The following is a 12,229-nucleotide window of genomic DNA, read 5'->3' on the forward strand; positions in this document are numbered from 1 at the left end:
TGTTGCTGTAACAGGTTCACAGGAGGTCCCAGATGGATGCAAATTAAGTCATCAGACAATATCATAGCTAAGTATTATTTATACTAGAATCAGGACACACGCGTGATGGCGGAACTGGACAACGACCAACGACCAACTATGATTCAGCAAAGCGGATTGTAGATTATGAATGTGGGGAGATATTATATCCCTCACAGAATACTGCTATCATTGTAAAAATGAGAGAGAGGTAAGCGCATTCAACCTGTAGCGGCATCAAGAGGTTTCATGGTCTCTGTACATTTTCCACGCAGGACAATGGTAACGGCTTCACATTCCTGCTCTCACCGGGATCATATCGACAGCAGACAGCACACAGTGGCCAAAATCTGATTTACAATACATGCACGTCAAGATCTATTTTAGGGAACACTACAATACACTGAAAATCCCCCCGCAATCCCAAAGTTATAATTTTGCACAACAGACCAAAAACACATCATCATTATCAAATACAACATCGTCATTATTTTACAACATTACTGTTAATATCATCACCATAAAACCCATCATTACCATCAACACCATTACCACTAAATTATCATTATCGACACCAATATCATCGTTATCATCTGTATCGTCATTATCACCATAACTTTATCACCATATCATCTTCACGACGACCATTATAATTGTTATTATTATCACTGTTACCAACACCACATCACCGACAATATCACCACCATAACCATCATTACCGTCTCTGCCAGCTTCACCTGCTCGACCATCACCATCATCACGATCACCACTATTATTATAATTATTTTGATGTTATCTTATAATTATTTTGCCACTATTATCATTATCTTTATGTATTCTCGTCATTGGATATAATCTCTCTCCTACGCAACCTAACAATTTTCACATATGATTATAGATCAATATATATTTTTTTATGCATAAGTGGTAGATCATTATGTTGAATACTTCTCACTTTGTTTACAATTTAACATTACTCCATTATTATGTGAGAGGCTGTTGCATATGCTGCTTTAAGGTAGATTATGTTTCAATACTTAGACGTATTCTGGCACTCTCATTACACAGATGAATCATTACGACAGTAACATAATCTCTGAACGTTAAGGTACCGTAATCTATATAGCTGGAATTAATAATAATAATAATAATAATAATAATAATAATAATAATGGTAATGATAATAATGACGAAAATAATAATAATAATAATAATAATAATAACAATAATAAAAATAATATTTATTGCAATTAGCTACCACCGGAAGTGGTGGTCCTCACATTTTTGTTTACTTTATAAACGTTTACCCGCCATATGTGTTTTATTCCTTCATTCATTAATTCATTCATTCATTCATTCATTCATAGTGTTCTGCCCAAGGGCAGGTCTTTCATTGCAAATCCAGCATTCTCCCGTCTTTCCTATTTTCTGCCTTCCTCTTTGTCTCATATGATCCATATATCTTAATGTCATCTATCATCTGATATCTTCTTCTGCCACGAACTCTTCTCCCGTTCACCATTCCTTCCAGTGCATCCTTCAGAAGGCAATTTCTTCTAAATCAGTGACCCTGCCAATTCCTTTTCCTCTTTCTGATCAGTTTCAGCATCATTCTTTCTTCACCCACTCTTTCCAACACAGTTTCATTTGTTAATATGTCTGTCCACTTCACACGCTCCATCCTTCTCCATATGCACATTTCAAATGCTTCTAGTCTCTTCTCTTCACTTCGTCGTAATGTCCGTGTTTCTGCCCCATAAAATGCTACACTCCACACAAAGCACTTCACCAATATCTTCCTTAGTTCTTTCTCCGGAGATTCAATAACTATAAGTTAGATCCCCCATAGCGGGATATCTTATTTAGTCTCGCATCAATCCGCTGTTATTTTTGTAGGAGTGAATGATGCTCTGCTGTTTCTCGCCGATGCGACGTGTCAGCCTTGGTGAATTCTAAATGTTTATCAATATAAATTATAAGCAACATGCCAGAACATTGGAGAGTACACGACATAACTATGTGTATTATTTTGTTTGTAGCACCAATATATAAGGTGAATCGTAAGTAATGTCATTCATTTCAGGGGATTGTTCTTTGAGATAATTCAAACAAAAAAAAAATTAATACAGTTTTACTCGTTTTTCTTTCTTTTCTAGGTAATTTTTTTTTCTATTAATTATTTGAGTTATTGATTTAATTCCCAAAATATGCTCAGTCACTTCAAGTGAGTACTGTCTTATGATAATAAGTGACTGAAAGAATTTTAGTTTTGTCCTTTGAATATTCATAAATTTGATCCGAACTAAAATAACTTTTTGTTTTGGAAAGAAATATTAAAATGTTGCGCTTGTTAGGATCAAATTTCTGCATATTTAGAGGACAAAACTGAAATTCTTTCTATCATTTGTTATCATATACATTGTTTTCTCAAATTGACTGAACATATTGGGAATTAAATGAATGGCTTTCCCAAAACACGCTGTGAAATATTTCATATAAAACAATTTTTTTTTATCTCGGAAAGAAAGCAAAAGCAAACAAAATTGTGTTAAACTTCTTCGTTTGAAATATGTCAAAGAATACCTCCCTGAAATTAATGACATTATTAACGGCTCGTCTTGTATATTCCAACATCATATGTATACGTCATAATTAGTAAGCAAGCAACAATTAATTGTTTTAAACAAATGCGTTGAAACGTAGGGACGACATTTCCAACATAATATCACAGTCTAGTATATACAGTCACGAAGCTCAATACGTAGTAAATATGCATCCATAGATAGTTGCTAACCACCAGGATCGATAATATCGCCTCATTACAGACAATGAGAAATAGTTCCTAGCACCCTCACAACTCAAGCTTCGTGGCTGTATATACTAGACTGTGATAATATGCTATCTATGGCGGGCCCTCTTTTAAATTTGAACGTTCTGCATTAATGCAATTCAAGCAGTATTTCTATTCTGATTACGTTTAGCAATGCATTGTATTTATATATATACTGGAGTAATTTTCTTTTGCGTATAATACATCTTAGGCAATGATCTATCCGCTAACATGTACATAGGGCCTAACGTTTGTATTATAGGAATGTATAGAGTTTAAGTCAAGTACTTTCTAGATATAGGCTATGTCTTTCATGATAATTTTTAATATCTAAAACTGAATATTCTAATCTTTTGCAGTCTTTCCATTCCCTTAGACGTTTTCCGATTATGAACACAGTTTAATAGTAGCCTGCTACACGTTATTGGATTTCGGAATAAATTTGTTTGGTTGATATGAACAGCATCTTCAATAAAATTCATACATTTTAATATTCTAATAGTGACATATTTATTTTTATATTTTCACTTTCCTTTACTTAAATTTTAAGTTAATACACTATACGTATTACATAAAATTGGAAAATCCACCGGCGGTACAGCACTTGCCTTTTGATCCGCTGTTGCTCTCGGGCGTGAATGGCTGGTAACATAACAATTAAAAGACACTTTGGAAAGTTAATAATATAATACAGAAGATGATCTTCAAAAGTGAACTGATTATCATATTGGGTGCTTATTTTGATGCTGAGCTACTCGTATTATACATTGAATATTTAGAAAATGTGGGATCTCAACGTGGAAACGTAACTAGGAATGATGATTTACCTATATACTATGCATGATACTCAGTTTGTGATAATATAGATTTAAAAAAGAAATAGACCAAAATTTTACAAGAAATTTAAACCAGACTTGAATATCTTACAAATAGAAACATACCACGTACTCCAATTCAGCATCTACTATTTACTCTTGATTCTATGATACTGGCTCTTTCAGCTAACTATAGCCAATGTCAATAATGTTTCAAAATACATAGGTAGTGAATATTATATTAAAAAGGTTTCAGTAAAAATTCCTTCTGTGAGAAGTCAAATCTTAGCATTAGTACTACAGACGTGGACAAATTATTAACAAAATTGACGATTTTTATGATATTTTGTTTACAAAATTTGACTTTTCAATTTAGACTACAGTTGACAATTTTGGATATTTCCATCATTACAGTAGACAGAAATATGCAAAAATGTCAACTGTAGTTTAAATTGAAGAGTCACGTTTTGTAAAAATATATAATAAAAGTCTTCAATTTTGCTAATAATTTTTAAATTAGCAAAATTGTCAACTGCAGTGAAGAGTCAAATTTTGTAAAAATATAAAACAAAAATCTTCAGTTTTGCTAAGAATTTGGAAATATCCAAAATGTCAACTGTAGTCCAAATTGAAGAATCGAATTTTGTAAAAATATACAATACAAATCTTCAGTTTTGCTAATAATTTGTAAATATGCAAAAATATCAACTGTAGTCCAAATTGAGGAGTTAAATTTTGAAAAATATGCAACACAAATCTTCAATTTTGCTAATAATTTGGAAATACACAAAAATGTCAACTGTAGTCTAAATTGAAGAATCATATTTTGTAAAAATATATAATAAAAATCTTCAATTTTGCTAATAATTTGTCCACGTCTGTATAACCTTATTTTGTAATAATATTATTATTCAATAGTAGTCACCTAAAACTTTCCTTTGTCTTCTTCTTCTTTAACGATCATGGCCTACTGTACCAGGTTATGATTTTATACAAGTTTCATGACTTACTCTACAATACAAAATTTAAGAATAATATCAGCCAATAAGAAATTGTCTTACATATGCAAAATCATTACCAACTGCTATTGAGTGATTAAAATAGTGTTAACGGCTGTTATAGTTAAGTGATGGTTGTTTTAAACAAAACGATGTTGAAGAAATGGAAAATACATTAACCAAACGTTAAAAATAATCAGACTGTTAATTTAACACTAGTTAAGCCAAATTAACATTTCTTGGACAAACTGGCCATTAGTATTCTAAAACACTGTACTGTTTTTAAATAATTAACTTTCAAGTTTTATACGTAAAGAAGTGGAAGAAGAAGAAGAAGAAGAAGAAGAAGAATGTATAGAATGTTACAAAATTATACTTATTTGAATTATGCATGGCAATCCAAATAACAAATATGAATAAATGGTTGCAAGTGTTTTTGTGCTATCACCTCTCCGGGTTGCTAATAACTTCTGTTGTTCGCAGTGAAATGTTGTGCCTTTCCTCTCGGCAATTTCAACCACATCCTTAACATAAAGAGCAACTGAGGCTGCAGTGTTGCGGACATATTAGTTCAGGAAATAATCTTGTGTGAATTCGCAGGTGTAGTTCCGAGGCACGGAGGGCGTGACATGTGAGAGATAGGCGAATCGTTCCCATTCTTCACGGGGTGGCGCCACAATAGGCTCTGCAGGAGTCGTGGCTTCCGGTATAAAATAAAAAATGACGGTCGACATCGCGGCCTCCGCTAGGTGGTGTGACAGTCTGCTTGTGGTGCGCCATGCTGGGTTTCCCGCAATCTACCCAGGCGTCTATTAAAGGACAGACACAAATGGTTCCATTTCACACAATTTGGATGATGTGTGTTCCCTTGCTTTTCTCAGTATTTTCAGTCGGGAATTGTTACTGTAAAACTTACACTAGAAAATAATCGTATTACTTGCTATGAAACTATCCTTCTAAACGACGAATTATATTCATCCTTCTAAACATATAAACATTTGTATTGTATCCAATCCACGACCTATAATTAGTAACTGATAATTCTTTGGAATGAAATTAAAAGGATAATTTATTGAAATTCTGTCTAAGATCCTTAGGCAAAAGATTAACAGATTCTTTATTTTACGTCACGTTACATCATATTCCTCTTCTTCTAACAGTTATTCTTTTTAATTTTATTTATTCTCTTTTCACCTCACATTCTTCATACAATATCCTTTTCCCCTTTCCTCCATCTTCTCTTTATTTTTATATTATTGTATTTTATCCTTTCATCATGCTTTTTCGTTTCTGCTCTTTCAAAATCTTGTCTTTATTATTATTATTATTATTATTATTATTATTATTATTATTATTATTATTATTATTATTATACATGATGCAATTAGGGGAAACGCGGAAATTCTAGTTGAAGCAAGTAAAGCGATTGGGTTGGAAGTAAATCCCGAAAAGACAAAGTAATTATATGATTATGTCTCGTGACCAGAATATAGTAGGAAATGGAAATATAAAAATTGGAGATTTATCCTTCGAAGAGGTGGAAAAATTAAAATATCTTGGAGCAACAGTAACAAACATAAATGACACTCGGGAGGAAATTAAACGCAGAATAAATATACCTGTTATTATTCGGTTGAGAAGCTTTCGTCATCTACTCTTCTGTCAAAAAATCTGAAAGTTAGAATTTATAAAACAGTTATATTACCGGTTGTTCTGTATGGTTGTGAAACTTGGACTCTCACGTTGAGAGAGGAACAGAGATTAAGGGTGTTTGAGAATAAGGTTCTTAGGAAAATATTTGGGGCTAAGAGGGATGAAGTTACATGAGAATGGAGAAAGTTACACAACACAGAGCTGCACGCATTGTATACTTCACCTGCCATAATTAGGACTATAAAATCCAGACGTTTGAGATGGGCAGGACATGTAGCACGTATGGGCGAATCCAGAAATGTATATAGAGTGTTAGTTGGGAGGCCGGAGGGGAAAATCCTTTGGGGAGACCGAGACGTAGATGGGAAGATAATATTAAAATGGATTTGAGGGAGGTAGGATATGATGGTAGAGACTGGATTAATCTTGCTCAGGATAGGGGCCAATGGCGGGCTTATGTGAGGGCGGCAATGAACCTCCGGGTTCCTTAAAAGCCAGTAAGTAAGTAAGTATTATACATGATGCTGATATTTACGGCCATCATGCACTTAGCCGTGCGAGGAGCAAGGGTCGCATTCCCAGACATACATCACTCAATGATATCATTAAAAGATCTCTGACTTCTTGTGGCATCCCGTCTTTTTTGAACCACCAGGTATTAGTCTCACCCTAATTCCATGGTCTAGAGGAAAATCTTTAATTTGGGACTCCACTTGCATTGACACACTAGCTCCATCTCACTTGCCGAATACCTCCGTGAAGGAAAAAGTCACATCTTTTAGACAATTATATCTTTATCCCCTTTGCTGTGAAGACCTTCGGTCCTTGGAGTCATGACGCTTAAGTTCTGGTGTCTCAAATCGACAAAATTTTGATCTCCATTACTGGTGATCGCCGTTGCACTAATTTTATTTGCGTCAACGCTTAAGTATAGCTATTCAACACGGAAATGCAATGAGCGTTTTAGGTACTTTTCCCGAATGCAGTCCTTTGGACGAACTTTTGCTTCTTTAATGTTTATTAGGTATTCTGTGTGCGTAAGTTTATTATTATTATTATTATTATTATTATTATTATTATTATTATTATTATTATTATTACTATGTTCTCACATTTAATTACATTCGACCTTTCTTCTTTCTCCTTTTTCTACAATTTTCTCTCTACTCCACTGAATAATAAATCCATATTTTTATAGTTATGTATTCTTGTACTTTAATTCCTACCCTCATTCTATCTTCCTTCTTATCATATTATCTTTCATTTTTATTTTACTTTCATGTTTTACCTTCATACTTTCATTCCCAGCTCTTTTTCACGATCATTTTCTTACATTCTTTCTGTCTTATTATAAACATAAACACACACATATATATATGTGTGTGTGTTTATGTTTATAATAAGACAATAATATAATATAGGGTTATTTTACGACGCTGTATAAACATGTAGGTTATTTAGCGTCTGAATGAAATGAAGGTGATAATGCCGGTGAAATGAGTCCGGGGTCCAGCACCGAAAGTTACCCACCATTTGCTCGTATTGGGTTGAGGGAAAACCCCGGAAAAACCTCAACCAGGTAACTTGCTCCGACCGGGATTCGAACCCGGACCACCTGGTTTCACGGCCAGACGCGCTGACCGTTACTCCACAGGTGTGGACAAACATATTCCCTCAGTTTTATCTTTCTCTTAAAGCCTTCTATCTTACTAGTTCCTTTATAATACCCTATTCCACTTATTCCTTTTTTTCACAATAGGCCTACTCTCTTTTCATATTTCTATTTTACTTTTTATTCGTTTTCTCTCTCAGTGTCCCCTTATATTCCTCTTAAGTCTTATGTTTATTGTATTCTTACCCTTTATTAATTCCTTTATTTACTTATCCTTCTTTGCTTAGGCTACATTTGCACATTTTCAATTCATTCCGTTCTCTTTGTAACGTCGTCGTCGTCGTCATCATCATCATCATCATCATCATCATCATCATCATCATCATCATCATCAGATTCAGGAATTAAGGCTCGTTCCTATCTCATGAATTATAATTTGTTGTATCCACTCCTTTCTTCTGCCAACATTTTTTACATCCTTTCATTTATAACTGAATAACCATTTCGGAATGCAGTGTTCATCCATCAGATTGCCATGTCTTTTCCAGTTCTTTACATATTGACGTATTTTCTCTATTAATTTGGAGGTTTTTAAGTTCTTTCCTGATATCCTCGATCTTTTTCTCTTTAACCAGTAGAGTGCATTTGGGCACACTTCTTCAAAATCTCGTTGTTCTTTCCTCGCCTTGCTTAATAATCAGAATCCTGAGCCGTATAATGGTATGGGAAATTTCATTTTAATTTAATTTTCTTTTCGAGTATCCTGAAGGTATCTTTTTATCGTTTTTATGCAGTATTATACGGGTTAGAATCTTTGACGTTAGACAGAATACATTAAAACAAATTAGAAATCAAACAATTAGAGAAATTATGGAGTAGAACAGAACGTTATCCAAGTACAAGAAGAAATAAGATTAAAATGGTTCGGATACGTGAAGATGATGAAAAATGGAAGAATACCGAAGATGATGCTGGAGTGGACTACGGAGGGAAGGGCAAGAAGAGGAAAACCAAGAGAACAATGGATGGATGGCGTCAGTGTGACTAGAACAGATCTTACTGAAGAAGATGCTGAGGGTAAATATTTGTGGAGGAGGAAAATTTCTTTGGGTGAAGGATAACTGCTGAATTATAGAAATTTCCTAATAAGAAGATCTTTATATTGTGCTGCATATGTAAATAAATTCCTCTATTTTATTTAAATTTCTTTCTTGTTAAAGTAAGAAATGTTGAAACTAAGATGTTGAAACAGTTGACCTATTCTATTTTTTTCTTCTAAAATAACTTTCGCCCTTGATGCTTGCGATGCACTTTTGGTTTTATTGTATAATATATTTAAACTGTAATCTTTCTATATTTCATTTAAATATGTCGTACTTTATTTGTAAATTATCTTCAGCGAACGATGCCTTTTCACTCTTCTATTTCGTTTATTCATGTTTGTCATATTTTACTTTTTACTCATTCTACCCCATTTCATAATCATGTTTAATGTGTTCTTTTTTCTTAATTTCATCTTCTTATCGCCTATTTCTTTCATAACATTATCATTAATAGTTACTTTTACTGCATCTTCTTTTCTTCTTTTATTCGATTCACCATCCTTTCACAAGCTTCCCTTTTACTTATTTTTATTCTAGTACGCTTATGTACAACTGTATCCTTTATTCTTTCTTTTTTACTCTACATTCTCAATCACTTTTTCCTGTCTTCTCTTCTTTTCTTTCTTTCTTGTACGTCCTTGTTATGTTCCTTTCGTTATTCTGTAATTTACGATATCAGAAATGTTGTGAAACATTTTTTGTGTACTTCGTATAATGGTACCTGAATGCTCAAGATAGTAACTTAAGATAGGCTTCTATACACAGCTTGTTTAAGAGCTTCAGACATGACGTGACATCTCCAACTATGTCTAAACACAAATGCATATCTTATACTTTGTTGTACTTACTACCTGATAAAATAATATTAGAACAATTCTGACCAATTTCCATTCGGCAGAACGTTTTATGTCAATATCAAAGAAAGTTGATATTGACATTTATTCAATATATTACAGCAAAATATCTTGAATTTTCGTAGTGAGAACATTTTATGGGGTGGATTTTATATATGCAGCTGCGTAAAATACCATTTCCGTATTGTCACAAACACTGTTCGAGAATTTTAAAAAACGATTTATCCACATATCATTTCATTCGAAGCTAGCGAATATAATACAAACCCTCGTATCGCATCTGTTGTAGACACGTGTCGCGTAATACGAGGAAACTTTACAATACCAGCGACTCAAACATATTTCTTCGACAGTTTCTTTTATGATTTTCCCCCAATATTTGAGTAATCATTCGTTGATATAAAATCTTTCTCTATTTCCTCCAATATTTCTCTTTTATTGCTAAAGAAAGATTCTATGATTTAAAACTGTTATCACCCAAGTTGTTTTAAATGAAACATATCTCTTGAATAGTTTTCTAGTATTTGAGATGGCATAAGTGATTTTGTTTTAGATACTAGTTTTTGCACGTCTTTAAACACAAAACATAAAATAACTTCATTTTCGAGAAATAGGAAGGCTCACAAAGAATCACAGCTTCAAAATTCCATCAGACATAACATTACTTTGGGACCGAATTCCGATTTTGTTTAACGACGACTTTGGCGGGCTGACGGGGATCGAGCCACTGTTTTGAGGTGTCAGGGTTTCGGTGACATAGCCATTCTTCATCACATGTGACTATTCCCCTGGCAAATCTATCATCCAAGGGGTTAGCGATAAGCTGACGACAGATATCCGTTTTGCTTTGAGCTTTTTTAGATATTAAATCATGGTAGGCCTATACAGATATAAAATTTGTGTATGATTTTCTGAGCGTCTTAATGTGGCGATGTACTGTTTCTTTTGAAGTACCTAGTTCTTCCGACAATCTACGAGTACGTTTTTGTGGATTTTCTCAAATTCTTCTCCATTATTGGATAGGTGGAACCTGTACATTCACTAACGACACATTTACCCTTTATTTCACATATTCAAGCCCCAGAGCAGCTTTATAATCTTGTTTCCAGTAGTGATGTAGGAGGAGGACTATAACTCAAACTTTGTCATCTCCGTTTTATGTTCTTTGTATTGAAAATTGAATATTATCATTTGCACACAATATGAAATAATAACCATAGAGTCCTGTAAATTGCATTGCCAAACTAAAGAAGTCGTTACAATCTTACAAAACACGAAATTAAGAAAATGGCATTACATAAGAGACGATCTAATTACCTCCATGAGGCTTGGATTAATGCTGGGCATACCAACACAAGCGTTAACAGACATCATGGTAAAGTCTGGAAAACAAGCTTTCCTAAGTGGTGTAGCCACAAATCTCAAGGGGAAAGTACTAGTCATTCTTCCCATTGATTATATTAGAGGATAAAAATTCGCTCCGGCACCGGGGATCATAACCGGATCCTTGGTTCTACGTACCAAGCGCTCTAACCATTGAGCTACCCCGGAGCGAATTTTTCTCCTCTAATAACCATTGTTACCATAACATAAATTCTGTAGGACCAGAAATTAATCTTTACGTAGATTCTTCGCCCAACAGTGCATATTACTGTCGAATCCCGGCCATAAAATTCACTCATTTGAGTGCGCTCCCTGTATAATGGCAGTTGATTTAATAGGATATGTAAACATATACGCCGAACATGGAGTCAGGTCACAAAGGGAAAAACACAAGAGGAGAAGGATTCGATCCGGTGCGGTGGATTGAACTTCGGCGTAGCTCAATGGTTAGAGCGCTTGGTTCGTAGAACCAAGGACCCAGGTTCGATCCCCGGTGCCGGAGCGAATTTTTCTCCTCTAATAACCATTGTTACCACAACAGATACATTCTGTAGGACTATAAATTAATCTTTACGTAGATTGTTCCCATTGCCGATGAGTTGGGTTTCGTGGAAGGTATTTTTCTCATCTTTGAATAAAAATCCACTAATGATTATCATGTTATTTCTCCAGTATTTACATGTTTGTATAATTTCAAATTACTTGGTCAATGCTTTTAGAACTGGGACTGTGAGAAAGCATGCGCGTTATTCAGGAGGGTGAGAGGTGGATAATAATGTTGACACTGTCTGTCAAACATCTTGGGACACAACGTAGGAGACAGTGTAAGTCGAGGCAGCTCTATGTTAGGATAACACTTTCCGCCGTAACACTCTTTTAGCGACTGATTCTGAAATACTAATTCTGTGCCTACCATAGTGTGAACTGTGCTTTTTGCACGCGTGAGGAGTTCCTGATCCTCTC

General features: G+C 34.3%; 1 non-coding gene across 1 annotated transcript; it reads left to right on the forward strand.

Moving 5' to 3' along the window:
- The first annotated feature begins 11,695 nt into the window (after positions 1–11,695).
- Positions 11,696–11,768, forward strand: TRNAT-CGU (transfer RNA threonine (anticodon CGU)). Its single transcript has one exon. It is a non-coding gene; the product is annotated as a tRNA-Thr (tRNA).
- Positions 11,769–12,229: the final 461 nt, after the last annotated feature.

This window comes from Periplaneta americana, chromosome 17 (assembly GCF_040183065.1).
Source record: "Periplaneta americana isolate PAMFEO1 chromosome 17, P.americana_PAMFEO1_priV1, whole genome shotgun sequence".
NCBI classification, from domain to species: domain Eukaryota; kingdom Metazoa; phylum Arthropoda; class Insecta; order Blattodea; family Blattidae; genus Periplaneta; species Periplaneta americana.